At 54.6% G+C, this 18,131-nt stretch overlaps 1 protein-coding gene across 5 annotated transcripts in view; it reads left to right on the top strand.

The window, feature by feature from the left end:
- SMAD7 (SMAD family member 7) overlaps positions 1-18,131 on the top strand; it is a 30,648-nt gene that overhangs the window by 9,751 nt on the left and 2,766 nt on the right. The window lies entirely within an intron of this gene.

The following is an 18,131-nucleotide window of genomic DNA, read 5'->3' as shown; positions in this document are numbered from 1 at the left end:
GGTTATGGGGTTAAGGGAGGGGCATTGGGGAGCCCGAGCATCGCTGTCCCTGAGGGGCAGGAGAAGAGAGTCATAAACTTGGAGAAACTCATTAGCAATGTAAGTGGGAAGCATTTTCCTCTTTCTTAGAAGACATCGGTTTCCCCCTGGTTTTCCCACCCCAGTATGGCCGTCACTAGATTTTCTGAGAGCTGGCTAAAGCAGGAGGCAAAGTAGACTGGGGGAGGGGGGGTGGGGGAGAAATTCCACAGAGTTCTGTGCATTTGTTGTTTCTTGCTTGGGGGCATTGGCATAGGATCATGGCAGCTCGGCTGGAAGCAGTAAAATTTGTCTCCAGGGGGGACTGCGAGGTACCCTCTTCTGTGAGGTGACCTCTGATGCCTCCAAGCCATGGTCATGCTCAAATCATCCCGGTCAGCCCCTCCCAGGCTGTCCTCCAGGAACTGAGCTTGCCAAGGACTAGGAGGCCTTTAGGAAGACCCTTGTTTGTTTTTATTTCAGTACAATATATACTCCGACTGTTGTCTGCGACGGGAGGGTATTGTTTACACAAAGCTCCTAATGAGGAGTGAGCAGGAAGGAGAGGGGGCCCAGAGAGGGGCGGGGGCTTCGGGTGTGAGGACGGGGCTGGACCGCAGCGGTGGAGCAGGGAGAACTTGTGAACTGCGTCTTTTCTGCTCTCTAAGGCTGAGAAAGTTCCTGAAAGAAAGAAGGCCAAGAAGAGGGAGAGGGTCTGGGCAAAAGGACACACTCAGGATGTTGTTAGATGGGTTTATTTTTTAAACCCTGAATGTGTAGGGAGGAGCCCCAGCCCCTTCGAACCACATGAAATAAGCAAGGGAAGTGGTAGCTTTTGAAAGGGGGGAGCTTTTCGGAAGGTTTGTCTTACTGATAACATCTTGTCTGTCTCCTTTGCTGGGGGAAGTGACAACACCAGGCCGAGCATCTCCTCCCTCTCCCTCGGCCTGAGAGCCACACGGCAGCACGTCCCAGGCATCCCCATTGGAGATGGGTGGGCACTTGACTTTGCCTTCCCGAAGCTCCCCCAGTCCTAGAAAGAAAAGGGGAGGGGGTGTGTGTGTATAAAACAGTGATTAACCGCTCCCCCCCATCCCCACCCCCTAAGGTAATTGCAACCATTTAGATTACTAAGGAGCTGCTAGGGAGGAGTGGTTGTCTGTGAAGGGATCGAATGGTTTAACAAAACTGCAAAAGGAAAAAGACCAGGGGGCCTCCACATGAAAGAGCATTTGTTTTGAATTTTAGCTCTTAATTTACTAATTCCCAAGGCTTCAAAGTTTGAGCTCTTTCTTCTTTCTGTTCAGAGTTGGAGCAGTTTATTAATAATGTGCTGTGGGGGGAAATTGAAGAACCTTGATTTCTGGGTTGGTGCCCAGTGGTTTGGGGGTGTCAGGAGAGGGGAGGTGATGGGCACAGAGAAAGCCCGGGGCTACACCCTTTGGAGCAAGAGTGCCCCCTGAAAAGATTTAATGGCCTTGGTCCAGGACGAGGGTTTTGCAAATGGAGCGAGCCCAAACCTCCTCCTCCCCAAGTTGATCTTTCCATGGGGGGAGGGGACGTGGCCTGGGTGTGTCCGCCTTGGAGGATGAGGCTGGTGGGGGCTGTGGGGGCAGCCTGGCTGAATGGGGCAGGGCCTGTGGCCGAGTGGGACGAGGCTGCCCGGGGGGGGGGGGGGGGGGGGGGGGGGGGAAGGGTTAGCAGAGGCTGGAGGGTGGGAGCCTGCTTCAGGAAGGGGGCAAGTGGGCATCAAGGTGGGGAGCAGTGAAAGCGCCCACAAGGATCTGCCCCCTCCTCCCCCTTGGAATAACCTCTCTCAGTGTCTCTTTCACAGGCCCTGTGTGCTGTTTTCCTTCCTGTCCTGCCCTGGCTGAGAGCGGGCTTAATGAATGGGGCTCAGTTTAGGGTGGGAGGGAGGTCGGGAGCGGGAGCCAGGGCTTGATTCTCTTGGCAAGGGAAGAAGGGAAAGAAAAAACAGCCAAATGTGAAAATGTGGTGCCTCGGAGGTGGGGGTGGGGGTGTGCTCCAAGGCATTCCCCTCCTGAACTGCCGGGGTGACTCCGAGGCTGGCCCTTCCCTCTCCTGCAGGGAAGGGGAGTGGGTGGGTGGGAGCCTTGAGCAGGCCCGCTGGCTGCATTTGGAATCCAGCCTTGCAGCTTGCGTCTGGCCGGGGAGGCCATGGGCCCAGGCCTTCGGGACTTGCAGGGAAACATACCCCACCCCTGCAAGTTTCCTCAGTCTGGGAAAACCGGCACATTTTTAGAAGGCTGGGACTTGCTTCCAGGAGATTGTACTTTCATTTCTGACAGCCGGCTCTCTGAGACAGATGGATTGCTTGGTGGGCATGGTTTTGTGTGCGTGCGCGCGCGTGCGCTGCAGACGTACAGATAGACGGTCCCGTGCCCAGACGCATGAGCAGGCAGGGGCCCCCAGGCAGGCCGTGGGATAGGCCTGGATTTCTCTTGATGCCCACCTGGGGTAGCTGGACGGCAGGGCAGCTTTCCCATGAGGATATGTGCTTCGGCGGTGGGGGCGTGTTTGTGGATGGGTTCTGGACTCTGATTTGGCAGCTCCAGATTCAGCTGTGTGTGTATAGTGCCTTTTGAAAGGCATGCAACTCCAGAGTAGGCCCTTGCTCCTGGAGCGTGTCCTGGCCTGGGAAGACCCACCCTGGAGAGGTCTGATGTGGAGGGGAAGCTTCTAGGTTCGTCTGGGTGGTGGAAGCGGGAGCATTTCGCTCCCAGAGCTTTCACCTTATCGCTGGTAATCAAAAGCATGTGCTAGAAGCTGCCATCTTTGCAGCCTCCATCTGGAGTTCCTGGTGGGGCTTTGATTTAGCTCATCTGCTGTCCTGGTTTGGGTGTGTTGGAGGAACACCGTCTCTCCCGCCTGCAAGTTCTGGGTCCTCCTCCCTGTACATATTAATGTCTGGAGCTGGCCGTATGTCCCTCCCCGGATTGGGGCAGGGATTGGAGGCCAGCAGTTTGTAGTTTATTTCAACTTTAAGAGAGATGCCAGCATGGAATTCAAGGAAGGAAGTGGGGGCAGTCGTGACATAGGTACTGATGTGTCTTGGGGGAGCCCCAGCTCTTGGCTGTGCAGAGTCATGCTTGTTGGAGAGACACTGTTCCACCAGTCCAAGGGAGGGTCTTAAGAACCATGTATACTTTCTGGTTCCCACTTCTGGGTGATGGGCAGTGTCCTTAGGTCACCGTGCACTCCTGGGACTTATCTCTTCCTTCTCTTTGGTCCTTGCTGGCATCTATGATAGCTACAGAGAAAGAAGTCCTCAAAATTACCTCTGTAATCTAGAAACGTGCTCTGGCTCAGTCCATGGTCAACTTAGGCTCAAACCAAGTAGCTTAGGAAAGATTGCTCTATCTTGTTTTTAAGCAAAGTTCATCAGCTCCATGTGAGCAGTTACTTACTGTCTGGCTTGGAATGGTGATGGCACACTGGGAATAACTGGACCTGGGTGCCTGTCGCTGTGTTTTTCATGTCTCCTTCCTCTGCCTGGGAACAAACAGCTTGTGGTTTCACTGAGGTTTCTGATGCCAGGGGTGGTGGTGGTGGGGGTGGGGGTGGGGGTGGTGGTGGGGGTGGTGGAGGAGGAGAAGGAGGAAGAGAATTGAGGTCATCCGAGCGGCCAAGAGCACGGGCTCTGGGGGGGGTCAGATGCACCAGCACATGTGACCATGAGTGAGCTCCTTACCTACCCACTCCCTTAGCCCCCAGATGCAGACAGTCTGGATCTCTAGGGACCCAGCCCACAGCTCCCTAAATGCCAGTGTAATGACTAGGGGCCTGGGCCAGCTCACCTGGTGCACACCCACTCCCCCGTGAAGACCAGTCCTGGACGGCTGCTCAGGCTTCTGCAATGCTCGAGGCCATGCTCTCAGCCCTGGATGAGGGCTCACTCATGAAATCCCCTTTGTCTGGAAAGAATGAGGTAGTCAGGCAGGGGTTAAGTGCAGGGAGACAGCCCTTAAAGCTCTCTGAAGCAAATCTGGGCTGCTCTCCTGGCCAGACTAGACGGGCTTCTGCCTCCTGCATCCTGTCAACTGAGGCAGAACAGGGCCTCCTAGCAAAGGGGGTGGGGGCCAGGTGAGGGCCCGTTTCCAGGGTCACTTCTGGCTACAGTCTAGCACATTAAATCTCACTGCCCCCCTTGGACCTTTCCTTAGCAGAGCCTGGCTGTAGATGGGTGGACTTTAGACCTGTGGGGCCTCTCTGGCAAGCTCCGAGCCAGTAGGACAGTGGAAAGGGAAGAAGTGCCATCAAGTTCGGCTTCTTTTGCATCTTTATTGTTGCTGTACTGTCCCCAAATCCTGCTCTTGGCCAGTGTGCACTGATCCGCCGTGCTGATGCTGTCCACTTCAGTCTGGGCTTGGAACCCGTGGTGGCAACTTCAAAGCAGGTGGGGGGGAGGCGAGGCCTAGGGTGGTGGTCCCAGACTTTGCCTGCACGTTAGAGACCCTGGGATCTTCTGAATCAGAGTGTGCAGGTGGGGGCCCAGCATCGGTATTTTGTGAAGGTCCCCAGGTGATCGCAAGTGTGCTGACAAGTTGAGGAACCTCTGGTAGGAGGGGCAGAGGGGTCTGTGTTCCTGCGGGGCCTGTCATCTGGTGGCTTCTCTTGGTGGCCGCGAACGTGTCCTGTGATTCTGTGGCAGGTGTCCTGTGATTCTGTGTATTCTCTCTAGTGAAGAATTTGAGGATCTTGCTGAATGAACTTCTTCTCAAATGAGATTTTTGCTTGATTGACTTTACGCCTTCCCTCAGTTAATTTTGCTGTTGTTAATGACACTGTAAAAGTGACCGGCGAGACAGTTTCCTTTTGGGGTGATAACAGTGTTCTGGAACCACGTACGGAACTGGTGATGGTTACACAATTCTGTGAATGAGCTCAATGTCACCAATGGTAAATTTTATGTTATGGGTATTTTACCACAATTTTTAAAAGGTACATAAGTTCCCTGTGGTAGCTTTTCAATGTGTGCAGATATTTGGATAATCAAGGACAGTGATTCCAGAGAATAAAAATGGAGAGACTTGTGTTAGGTGCCTGGGAGCTACTGTTAGACAGACACTCGTTCCCAAAGCACCTCTGAGGTCTCCTGGGTTGGGGGGCTCCCTTTGATGGGCCGGGAGCCAGTCTTCTCTGACTCTTAACTCCCTGAAGAAGTGGGGAGAAGCAGGCGCTTCTCCGTGTTGATTTTTTTTTTTTTTTTTTTTTTTTTTTACCTTCCCTTTTCCATGTGGGTTGCAGAAATGAGAGGCAGGAAAGTTCTCTGTGGTTCTTTCCAAGCCTGACCTTTCTGCAGCGGAAGTGAGTGCACTTGTTCTGTCTGCCCCAGATACTTTTTCCCCCCAGGTCATGGCCAGCCTGGGGATTGGAAACCAAGCATGATGCAAGGGCTGTCCCCCAAAGCCTGGGCCCCCCCCCGCCCCCCTGCCCCTTCTTGGTGATCCAGACCCCTCCCCTGGCTCTCATGCCAGGGTCCCTAGTCCGTGTGACATCCCTGCTTGAGGTTATAGGGCTGCAGAGGGAGGCGGGTGACTTGCCCGGGAGCCCTCCCTTTGCAGGAACCTCGTGAAAGGTTACTGTACATCGCAGCCACTGGGAGGTCACCACTGGTCCTACCATCTTCCTCGCTCGGGATTGAATGGCTAGCCCAGAGTCTGGCCGGGTGCCTACTGTCACAGAGAGGCTTCCTCTCTGGGCTATTTTCAGCGGGAAGATATTATTAACTGCTGAGGCACAGTTCTCAATTTAGTGGCTAACACACCAAGAAAGCAACATTGACTTTGTCAGCGACGGCTCTACCCAAACACACTGGGCTCCCCTGACCCCTTCCACGTCTCCCCGTGGGGTGTCCTTGGGGATCTGGGATGGGGAAGCTGCGATCGGGAATTCTGTCTGCCACACAGAGATGAGAACCTTTTTAACGAAGCCAGTTCTTTAAAGGTGTAGAACATGATAATGTTTATATTCTAAGGTGGAGAGATTTTGTGCTGGGAGTCGGGCACTGGATGAAAAAAAGAAACTTGCTGTGGAGTTGAGGACAGTTGTTTAAAACAGAATGATAACTTTCACCTTGTAAGCGAACAGGAAATATTGGGATAAGACAGGAAATTGCATCATTCCTCTTATAAGAACTCCAGAAAAAAGTTGCTCGCGAAAGGTAGTGGCAACGAGGTGGCCAGCCCTGGGTTTTTTTGTTGCTGTTGTTTCTTAGGGTGTTCTCCCCCCTCCTTCCCTTCCACTCCCATGAGAACTTTCAGGCCATTTTCTTTAAGAAAGGGGCTGTTTGAGAACTTTGTTATTTTTATTATTTAAAAAAATATTTGACCAGAAGGGTCACCTTCAGTTGAAATGTTAACTGCAGCCTAATTTCCTGGTTCACTAAAGAATCTTTCATGACTTTTTCAGCTTCCTTCCCCAAATGGTGAAGCCAAGCAGCTCTTGGCTGGAAGTGGATTTTGGTTTGGCTGCTCGAGGTCCTCGACACTGAGCCCCACCCAGTGTCATTAGCTCAGTTTTAACTTGCAAAAGAAAAAAAAAACTCTTACTTTTTTGGTCGGGGGTAGTAGGTAAGAATTTGCTCATGCCCGCAGCTTTCCACCCCAGCCTTGCCTTCCCCTAACGTGGGTGCCTGGCCTGGGGCAGGTGGGGAGTCGAGGCTGCCTTGAGTTTTCCAGCCACAGAGCCCGGTCCCGTGTCCACCCCCGCAACCCCCAGGAATTCCTTACCTTCTGAGACTATATTTCTAGGGCACTAGTGAGGAGTGGAGGGGACACGGGCTTCAGAGCTCCCCTGGTACAGCTGTGCTCTGCCCTGGGAGACGGGGGTGATGGGGCCCCCCAGTCACCCAGAAGCTTCCCCCAGAAAGAGGGCTTGCCCACGCGCCCACAGGCCCATGCGGTGTGAGAAGTAGGTGGTTATATTGTCCTGGGTGTAAAAACACAGTTTCCATTTACTCATCTCTGGGTTTCTGAGTCTCCGCCCCCTTTGATGATGTCATTGTTCTGAGGACACGGGCCAGTGCCCCAACCCGTGCTATAAGGGGCCCCCTTTAGGTTGGAGACCAGAAAGAGATTTGTATGTGGCTTGCTTGCTCCCCACTCACTCCTGCCCCCCACCCCAGCTTTTTTTCCTTAGCGTACATTGTTTTGTTTTCATAACACAACAAGAGCCCTGGGGTGTGTAAGAGCATTGTTGAACACTCGGTGAGCGTAACTTGTCCAAACAGAGCAGGACGCCAAGGCAGAATGCTGTGGGCAGGTGGTGTGCCCACAGAGGTTGCCGGGCCGGCGCCTGGCTTGGAAACACCTCTGTGGATCTGCCGCAGCTGGCTGGAAAGTAGGTGAGGACAGGGGCTTCTCTCTTCCCGCCCCCACCGAGCGCTGGGACGGGGCCTGGGCCTTTCTGGCTGACCCCTGGCTGGAAGGCATGCTGCCCTCCCAGCTAGGTTCACTTGTACCCACTTGTACCTCCCTCTGGCAGGTGTAAAGCTGGGTGGGCCAACTGCTTTGGGAGAAGCCCGCCGGTCTCTGGTTCATTCATTTAGGGATGATTTATTGAGCACCTACTATGTGCCCGGCTCTGCAAGGTGTGGACGATGCAGTTTTGGGGCCCCTGGTAGAAAGGTGGTGGTTTGTCTAGAGGTGTTTTTGGGTCAGTGAGGTAGAGGGCTCTTGAACGGGATTTGGCTCTGTCTGGAGTACAGACGGAGGGCAGCTTCTCGGGCAGTTTCTACAGGACAGGAGGAGCCGGGGCCCTGGGGCTCAGAGCCGGGCCATGGGGTGAGGTGTTGTAAGACACAGCAGAAGTGCAGGGATGGGCCCCTGGGGTGATTGTCTGAGCATGCAGGGTAGGCAGAGCCTTTCTGTCACCGGCTTTTGCCTTGGTTGTGTGGTCTGTTGAGAGTTGAGATAGAACACAGCTTGCGGATAAACAGAGGTCTGTCTCCACTGGTTCCAGCCCCACCCCCTCCATCCTCCCCTTGATTGTTAAAGGAACAGCAGTAACATTAGGAGGTACAGTTATAATCCAGACCCTGGTAGCACCTGGGTGCGCAGTGTGGCGGGAAGGTGACCAGCCATGCACTGGCTCTGTGGTGGGACCACAGCCCTGGGTGGGGGCGGGGGAGCTCAGCACAGACACAGGTGTCTGGAAAGATAGTTGTTAGAATGTTTTGACAGCCACAGGGCAGGCGGGCAATCTTTAAAGCCCTAGAGCTTGACTTTCCTTTTAGAACTCTGGTGGGCTTGATTCTCACGAGGACCATTTGGGGATGCAGCTTGGCTTTTTAATTTTAAATTTGCCGGTCAAGCCCATTTTTCTGAGGTGCCAGGGCCGTGTGGGAGGTCCCGGCCCACCGCGGTGGTTTTGTGCGAGGTGATCTAATAGGCAGTGACCAAAGCCTGTTCATTTCCACGCTCACCCCGCCCAACGGAGGGCTCCGTTCGTGGAGGCCACTCATTTCATTGATCTTCTCGCTCCGCTGTGGAACCCCACCGGCCAGAACAATCTGAGAGCTGCCTTGGCATGGGGTTTGAGCCAGGGCAGAAAAGGGAAGAACTGATCTCCACTCCAGTTTCATCTTGTCAGGCTGGGAGTTTCTGTCAGCAGACAGCTTAGTTCACTGGCCAGGGACTGTGAGTGGTTCTCGGGGCTGTTCATTTCAGAATCGCCTTTTTACTTTGAACTTGAGATGGCTGCTCAACAGGAACAGAAACAATATGACGCCAAGCTAGGACGGTGCTCTCTGTGGACGCACCTTTCCGTGTTTGCCACTCAGAGGTCACATAGCGGCCCCTGCCACCCTTTCCCCCAGCTTCCACTCTTCCAAGCCCCTAATGAAGTTGGAAGTGTCTCTTTCCCCAGTAGGCGAAGTGAACTGCGGAGGCCGGGAAGGGTCTAGAAAAGGTGCTCGGGGACCTTGCCGGCCCCAGGGCACCCTCTTAGCCAGGCCTTGCTGGCTCCTCCTCATTAATCAGTAACCCAGAGCGAAAAGAACTAGTTGGGTCTTCCTGTGAGCTGGGTGCACAGTACAGCTCTTAAAAAGAGATGGGCCCCATCTCCAGCTCAGTGGGGTCACAATGAAGACCCTGCTGGGGGATGTTTCCTGGGGGAAGAGGCCTGGGGTGGGGGGCATGCAGAGATTCAGAAGTGAGTCTTCCCAACCCCCAACTCCTGGTCTCCCCAAGTCCTGGGAGGGGGCCTGGAGAATGACAGTGGGCAGGAGAGCGCCCCCCAGGTGTCTGTCCCTAGGGGCTGAAGGTGGGGCTTTTGGCCTTTGGCCCACAGGGCCTCACCTGTCCTGGGCCTCAGTTTCCTCATCTGCAAAATAAGCTGTTGGACCTGGTCTCTCCCAAGCCCTCTTGCAGAATCTTGCAAGGCATCCTGTGATCCGTGTGGTCTTTGGTTCTTGGATTTGAGGGTGGGTGGGAATGAGACCCCCTGTTGCTGAGGTGGTGGGTAGTTAATGGCCTCTTGCATTCTCGAACAAAAAGATTATAGTTCTTTGCATTTCTCGTGGCTTGCAAACTCTCCCAAGAATGAAAGTTGAGGAATCTGTCCCCATAAAATGCATTATGCATACCAAAATTTGCATACATTTCCAGGGAGCCTTTATGCTTGTGATGGGCGGAAGCCCACCGGTGAATCCCCTGTACTTAAGGCCTCCAGGTTAATGGGGAGCATCGGAAAGCATTAGGAGAGGCGGGGCCTTCTCTTCTATTTTCAGATCTTTTTTCTTTTTCCTTTCTCCCTTTCCTTTCCCTTCTAACTTCTTTTTGGGCGAAATATACCCCACGTTTCCCATCATGCCTGTTTTGAAGTGCACAGCTCAGTGGCATGAGTCCGTCAGCTCGCCGGGCAGCCACCCCCACCGTCCTTCTCTAGGACCTCTTCTCTTTCTTGAACTGACACTCTTACCCCTCGAAACCCTAACCCCCCAGCCAGCCCCCGACCCTGGGCAGCCACCATTCTCCTGTCTCTGCATTTGACTACGTTAGGTACCACATAGGAATGCAGTCATCCCGGATGTGACCTGTGGCTGGCTGACTTCAGTCCACAGCGTGTCCTCAGGGTTCGTGGCCCGCGCCAGAATGTCCTTCCTTTTTAGTGTGTCTCTACATCTTTATTCATTCCTTCTTCAGTGGACACACTTGGGTTGCTTCTACTTTATGGCTGTTGTGAAAAATGTGAACATGCTTGCAAATAGTCTCAAGACTCTTCTGGATACATTTCTGGGTCATGTGGTAACCCTAGGTTTAGTTTTTGCCCCAGCATCCTAGGGCAGCGCCATCTTGCCGTGTGTGTCCCCGAACCTATGGTGTGGGGCGGGGGAGTCAGACTGGCCATCATGCTCCTGGATGCAGCTGGGTGGGTTTGAGGCGGAGCCCTGGCTCAGGGTGTGGGGCTGCTGAGTCTGATGGGGGGTGGCCTGGCCTTCCCTACTATAAGCCAGATTGGAACCCCAATTTATGTGAGGCCTGTAGCCCTCTAAAATGTGGGGGCACACAGCACCAAGCAGCTGGTGATTTATGGTGGGCTCCAGGGGCCGTCCAATGGCAGTCCGGCAGCGGTGGGTGGGGGGGGGCTTCATTCCTCTTTCACGGGGTGGGCCCCCGGGCCTGGGAGGCCCTGGGTGCTTTGGGGGTGAAAGGGCTGGGGTGGCTGAACAGTGAGTGTGTCAAAGCCAGAGAGATTAGATTACAGAGGTAGACAGAAGTAATGATTAACTTTTCCAGTCTGCACACTGTCTCCAGTCTGTCGTACTGTTGTTTTTCCCTGTGAGTACAGTGCGGGCCTGGCCTGGCCAGGCCCTGGTGTTGGGTTGTAAAGAAAGAGGAGGAATGACGGCTCTGGGAGCGAGCAGGGGGGCGGGGAGCCAGGAGCTGGCCAGAGAGGGAGGCTTTTCCATCAGATCCTGCCTTGGAATTTACTGGCCGGAATGCAGTAAATGTTCAAAATGCCATCCCATCCAACAGTTTTCATAATTGTTATGGAACAAGGGAAGCTGCGGGGGGGGGGGGGGAGGGATGAAAAGGACTTTTGTTTCTCCCTGGGTTTTTCCACGTCTTCGACGGGTTTCCTACACTCTAGAAAAGCTGGAGCTGGGGGGGGGGGGGGATGGGAGGGGGCAGGGCAGGGCCCGTGTCTGGGTCCTGTAATACTGGACCGCCTTTCGGGGCACTGGAGGTCAGTGTGCACGAGGCTCTATTAAAAGGAGGTCCCCCAGCAAAAGCAGCTCACTGCAGAGCCCCCAGACCTGCAGAACCGGGCGAGAACTGCTCTGTACCTCTGGGGCTCAGGTCCTGTAAAACAATTGACGTATGCCTCCATTTTTATTAAGATTCTTACTGAGTTTGAACATGTAGCCCACATACTCAGAAGGGGTCAACGCGGAGAAGAAAATGAGGGACCTTTTGGTGGTTTAAGAGACGATTCTTCGGTTGGACTCATGTATGCATTCCCACTTGGGAATCCACATGTGGAAGTTGCGGGGAGGTGTCTCTGGTCTCTCTCCAGGAGGGAGGTGGCGGGGGTGGGTAAGCCTGGAGATTTGACTTCGGACATCTTCCTGTTGGGTGATGGTCCCACCTCTTGTTCTGTCTTACTGGGAGTGACCAGGGTCCTACCCAGTGGGCAGGCAGGTGCGCAGATACATGCCATGCAGGTGTGGGGGGCTGTCTCTGTGCAGGTATGTGAACGCCCTTTCTGAAGAGAGCTGCTGAGTTATTTGCGGGGGGCTAACGTTGGGAACGTTACGGTGCACGTTGGAGGGGAAGAGTCGAGCTTCAAACTTGAAATGATGAGACTGGGTGCACACTAACACCAGCCAGAGAGGCCCATTTACTGTAAATATTATGAATGGAGTTGGCCGGGCTGGGAGTCCCCACCCTTCCTCTCTGAGTCCTCTCAGAGCCCGGCAGAGCTGGCCTCCTCAGAAGGCAGGCAGCCGGGTACACGCTATAATTTGCATGGCTGAGGGCTGGGGCACAGGAAGCCGTGTCAGCCCGGCTGGCGAGACAGACGGGAGCTCTTGATTTGTGTGGCTTCCCTCCCCTGCCCGGCACTGCCCTCAATTATATTCTCTGCTGGCCAAATACTGCTCTTAGAAGGGTCCCCCGGGCTGGGGGCTGTTGCCTTGGACATTTGAGGGGCCTTGGGAGACAGGGGTGGGGCCCGTTTGGGGAGCAGGAACGGGGGGGGGAGTCCATTTTAGCTTTAGTAACTGATTACTCATCATAATTTGTAAGGCACAGTCACGAATCAGTCTCCCAGACCAGCAGGATCTGCCAAATCGGTGAGCTCGAGAGAGCTCGCAGGAGGAGGGTGGGGTGATGGGCGAGAAACTTGAGGGGTACCAGGCCTGGCTGGACGTTGGCAGCATAGTGGTGATATGGCAGACCCTCCCCTGGGGATCCACCTTTTCCTGAGGGCGAGGGATGAGGAGACGGAACGAGCAGCGCCGTTCAGAACTCCCACGTTTAAAAAGAAAACCGGTTTACAGATGGACACAGCAAAATTTGACTCCAATCTCCTTTGCCTTTTGATTTTGTTTTGTCTTAATTGTTGCAAATTAAATGCAAAAATGTGCCAGGCTCCCCAAAGTGATTTTCTTATTCTCTGGAAGGTAGTAAAAATAATGGAACCAGCGTTACTACTGATCGGGCCCTTCTGTGAATCACAGAGTATAGCCAGAGACTGGAGAGCCCGAAGGGGGCCCCTTGTGCCCTAGCCTCCTGCATATTAGTGAGGGGTGGGTCGGACTGAGCCTCTGGGAGGGCAGGCCGCCACTTGGCCAAGATCATAGAGCGGCTTTGCTGGCAAAGAAGACTGGTTCATTCCCCGCTTGGTGCAGGGGAGCTGGACCCCACGCTCAGCCCTAAAGAAGGAGTCAGATTTCCAAAGCGTGTTCCGAAGGACACTTAATTTTTTTCCTCTAGTATTTGGAAAGGGCCAGGAGCCTCAGAGGTCGGAGGTGGCTGCCCACTGCGGCTCACGCCGGCCAATATTACGGCCTTGAGTTCCAGCTCTGTTGGGCAAGTGATCTGTGCCTCTTTCTTCAACATAAAGACGGTAATAGGATGCAACCTCACAGGGTTGTCACGATCCCCTTCCACCTGGACCTGTACATAGTAAATGCTTATTAGGTGCGGGCATGGCCCAGACTGTTCTCTTCCCTGGGGCGAGAGGGGGTGGGTAGCGTTTTCTAAGCAGTTGGAGAACCCAAGACAAGATGTCTGAGAGGTGAGACCAGCATGTGTAGGCACAAGCCAGGTCCTGGCCCCTGGCCACTTTGTATCAGATTGTCACAGCAGCCCAATGAGGCTGGCCCTGGGAGCTCCGTTTTAGGGAAGAGCTTAAGTCACTGCCAAGGTACCATGGGAGGTCGGTCTGAACGGGGTGTCTGACGCCACAGCTGGGGGTGGGGGCTGTTGCACAACCCCCGAGTTCCCTGGGGGGGCGGGTTTTGGGGAGCCCAGCTGGTTGGGCCACAGGGACCAGGGTGTGAGTACCCCGGCCTCTGAAGCAGACCCTTTGGTACCCCCTGCCCACCCCTCGCCCCCAGTCCGGCCACCTCAATGGAGAGATCTCGTTGCAGAGCTCTGAAAACAGCCCAGCTTTCTCAGCCCTGCGTTCTGCCAGCTAGAGTCCCGTTTCCTGATCTCTTTAGTGGAGGAGCTTGGGGTAGTGGTGATGGGTTGAGTCTCAGCATTTTCAGGGCTAACCGGAAGTGTTTCAGGTTTGTTTCATCCCCTATGGGTAACTTGTTCCAAACCCCAGGGTTGTCCATAGGAATCCGAGGGAGCCCTGGCGGAATCTTTGGTGTTCTGGATGAGGTCGTAAACAAGGCAGATGAGAACTTGCTCCAGAACCCGAATTGAGCCCAGACACCTCAGCAAGTGTTTACGTGTCTCCTTTTGAGTTCATTTGCGTCTTGGACAAGAGACCCGGCAGGGTTCCTGGTTCATTGCGAGTGTTTGGGTTGAGAGGCGATGGGACGGATCGGCACTCGGGTCCCCTGTTACCTCGGTCCTTGTCCCCAAAGTGCGCTGGTTGCTCTCCGACCAGGGTGGGGAACAGGGCTGACTGGGTGCTGTTAACCTTTGAGATGTCTGAGGTGGGGGGAGGACAGGATGAGGCAACCCTTAGTGGCGCCTGAGTACCGAGGAGGGAGGACCCTGGACCTACGGCAGGCGAGGCGTGGCCGTGTTTGCGTTCCAGTTCCAGGGTTGCCGGGTTTAACTTCTGTGTCTCCCTGTGTGCCCTTTGCTTGCCCTCACCCAGCTGTGTGAAGGCAGCCGTTTCTGCCCAGTCTCCCTCTGCTGGGCTGCCGGGGAGGGGGCGTGCAGGCCTTGTCCCACTGTGGGATTTTTAGCAGACACATCTTCATTTTTATTTTTTTAAGATTTTATCTATCTGAGAGAGAGAGAGAGAGAGAGGGAGAGAGCGCGCGCACATGCGTGCACGTGAGCAGGGGGAGGGGGAGGGAGAAGCAGACTCCCCGCTGAGCCCGATGCAGGACTCGATCCTAGGACCCCAGGATCATGACCTGAGCCGAAGGCAGACGCTTCACCGAGTGAGCCACCCGGGTGCCCCGAGACATCTCCCTTTATAATCCAAGTGCCTCGCAGAGATGAGGGTGGGTGAGACCCCTCCTTGCCCACCTTTTCCTCCCGCCCCCCTGTGCCCCGCAGTTGGGCACGTGTAGCGCAGTGGGCCCCATCACTGTGGCTGTCTATACTGGCCTGGTTCCTCGCTGTGTTCCTGTCCTGAAAGGCCAGAATCTCGGGGACCCCTTTCCCCAGCAGCACTCCTGTGCGTGCCCTGTTCTCAGAGCCCCACTGGGTGTTTTTTGGAATGGTCCTGCCTCTTTGGCCCTCGTGGTCGACTTCGTAAGCGAGAGACCAGAAATGGTACCATTGTCTCTTCATGTCCCCACACCTTCAAATAAAAATGGAAAATCCTGGGGTCTGGTCACCCGCTGCCATTGAGAACCCCAGGCGTGAGAGTCATTCATGAGCCTCCACTCTTCTAGAAGGGTCAGGTCTGTTCATTCATGACCAGGGTAATTAAATAACTCTTTGTAAGAGGCAGGGAGCTCCTTGTTAAGTGGTCTTCCCTAATGCAAGTGCAAACACAAGTAAAATCCTTTCCCTTCTCAACAGCCACCCCCCTTCCTTTTAAAGGGTAGATTTTTATGCTTTAAGGGAAATGAAGAAGGGGAGGGGGAAAACAACCTTAAAGGAATTTCAGGCGGATTCAGCATTTTTCTGGGGTTGCTCCAAAAATTCCCTAAACTGTAATAAAAAGAAAAAATTGTGAGCAGGCATCTGATTAGTTGGCTTTTTACAACACAGCTTTTCTTTTGGATGCTTTAAAATGCACAAATACGGTTTTAAAACAAGCCCCTATATAGTTTTCAGAGGAGGGAGAGAAGTTGCTGAAAATACCGGAAAAGGTTGTAAAGCTGAGGGGAGTTAACAAGGGCCTGCGAGTCTTGCCTTTGGCTTCTCCTCATGGAAGCCAGTCAGGCTTCTGAGGCTCTTCCTTAGCCCTGGGAATGAGGGAGCCTTTTCTGTGTGAGAGCCTCCCCGCTCCTCCCCCTGAGGCCAGGGAAGCCCCTCTAGGAGCTAAACGTTCGCACAGACCTTTGCAGGGAGACGCTTGTGGGCTGTGGCCCAGTTCAGGGAACTGTGCTTCTCTGAAGAAAGATGATGCTGAGTGTTTCCCAGAAATAGCCCAAATGGTGGGGAATTTGGGGCACAGCTCTGAGTTGGCAACGTGGGATGTTGTCCCGGGCCCCCAGAAACGGTAATGCGGTAAAGAGGCCTTCGCTGGTGGGATGGTTCTGCTGGAAGCATGTTCCTGTGCGCAGAGCTAGCCCGGGAGCAGGGAGCAGTGAGGAGAGGGGGTATCCGGGTGCAGGGAGGCTGGGGGTGACCGTGGGGCAGGACTGGGGAGGAGCCGGCGAGGGTCCTGCTGTGGCGGCTTAGGGCACCTAGTGGACTTCCAGGGGTCTTGTTCACGCACAGGGACACCCATATACCGCTGGTGATCTGGGCAGGGCCGTTAACCTCCACAGAAAAAGGCTTTTTCCAGGGATGTCTGGCAGCAAATTGCTGGGTGGACTGGCGGGCTACACAGATGAAAGAGAAATCCGCCAGAACTCCCCCCCCTCCCCCCCCCCCCCCCCCCCCCCCCCCCGCCCCAGGGCTCCCGGCCAGTCCAGCCGACCTCAGGCCCCAGTCCCCGCCCGGCTTCCCCTGCCCCCAGAGGCTGCTGGGCAGACAGGGCGCCCACCCCTTTCTGGTGGGCCTGGTTCGGGCAACTTGATCCCGGGCCCCCACCCTGCCCCTCCTCGCCATCTTCCTCTTCCCAGCTAGCCGGTGCCAGGTTTCAGGGGGGCCGAGCTCCATGAAACAAAGTATCGTGAGGCCCCACGGAGGGTCTCCTGAACCTTCCTCCCAGCAACTCCCCCAGTCTTCTTTCCAGACCAGGTTTGTTGTCCCGAGTGGGGATAATAAACGACAGCTTCTTACATTTCAAAACACGCTGCTCCCCAAAACAGCAAGGCGGTCGTGCCTTCCAGAAGAGGGCTTCCTCCTTCCCAGCAAACTTGCACGCCAGAGTATTCTTATTTACACGGATATTATGGGTCTTTGGTGTAGCCTTTAGAGCCAAACTCCCTCCTCGACAAGAAAGTTCAAAGATTGCCAGCACTCACGAGTTTATTAGCAGTTGATGGATACTCTGCAGAAACAAGTTAATGCCTGATGAGTCACCTCTGCTTGGAGCCCTCGTCCCTCTCGTTTTTCCATATGTTCCAGAGTGTACGCACGCAAACACACATGCTCACATAACACACTCACGTGTGCTCACGCCCAGGGACACGCAGCCTCTCTCACACTTGTGCTTTATAGGACCATGGTTTGGGGGTGACAGGCCAGTTTTCTGGGGTTGATTTTCGGGGGGCGATTGAGAGCAGGGAGCCCTCAGCTTCCCCATTTCGTGTAGCTGTCTGGGTAGGCGTTTGAGAAGGCCAGTTTGTGTGTGTGTGTGTGTGGGGGGGTGTCTGTAGGAGACAGCGGCCACTCAGGGTGGGCGAGTGTGTGGCTGCCTCTGTGGGTCACAGTGCACATTTGTACAGACTTACTCACAGAACACCTCCATGCAAGACAACTGCTGCTTAAAAAAAAAAAAAAAAAAGTTAATGAAGCTGACTGGTTCCCAGGTCCTGACATGCCTGTAAAGGTTGGAAGCAGTTGTGTACAAAGCTGCCCTGGGTTTACCCAGCCTGCTGGAGCAGCAGGACGTGGGTCCCCGAGCCCTCCTCTGCCCCCCGCTGCGAAGCTGTATCAGCATCGACCCTCAGTTGTTCCCAAACCAAAAAGGCCAGACAAACAAACAAAAAACCCATCTCACAGCCAACCCCCACCTTCAGGCCCTGAACCCCCAGTGAGTGAGAAGCGAGGGCTGCAGGGGAAGGCAGGAGGCCTCTGCTGCCTGCCTTTCCCCATTTTTGTTAACAAATACAAGACTTCCGGTCTCCGCCCTGCCACCACAAACCACAGCGTTCCTGGTTCCTGCAGCCTGGCCCGGCCCGGCCGGGGAGATTTATGGCTCCCAGTCTCGGGCCTGCCTTGCTGGCTCCAGCTTAAGGAGGAGTTGGAATGCCAGCCGCTGGGGCTCCCTTTCCCTCCATATGATCCCCCCAACCCCCCCCCTTTAAAGAGCTCTGAGCGCCTGTTTAGGAAAGTCACCTTACCAGAATCACCCCAGGCTCCTGTCTGCCTGTGGGAAGAACCAAGTCTAGGGAAGCTGGGGGTGGGGGTGGGGGGGACCTGGAGGGGGCAAGGCAAAGTGTCTACATGCTTCTGGGGAGGGAGGGGGGAGAGAGGGGGTACAACAGGAAGAGAAGGGCACTTCAGGGAAGGTCAACCCATTGCAGACACATAATCTTCTGTCTGGGCTGGAGGAAGCTTCGTCAAGGTAGTCTGGGTTAACACCAATCTGCGTGCTGTCATTTGGCATTTTGACTGAATTCACCCTTTGTGTACAGAGCTGCTGCTGACAGACACACTGAGAGCTGA

This window comes from Zalophus californianus, chromosome 14 (genome assembly GCF_009762305.2).
Source record: "Zalophus californianus isolate mZalCal1 chromosome 14, mZalCal1.pri.v2, whole genome shotgun sequence".
NCBI classification, from domain to species: Eukaryota; Metazoa; Chordata; class Mammalia; order Carnivora; family Otariidae; genus Zalophus; species Zalophus californianus.
This window is presented reverse-complemented; position numbering and strand designations above follow the sequence as displayed.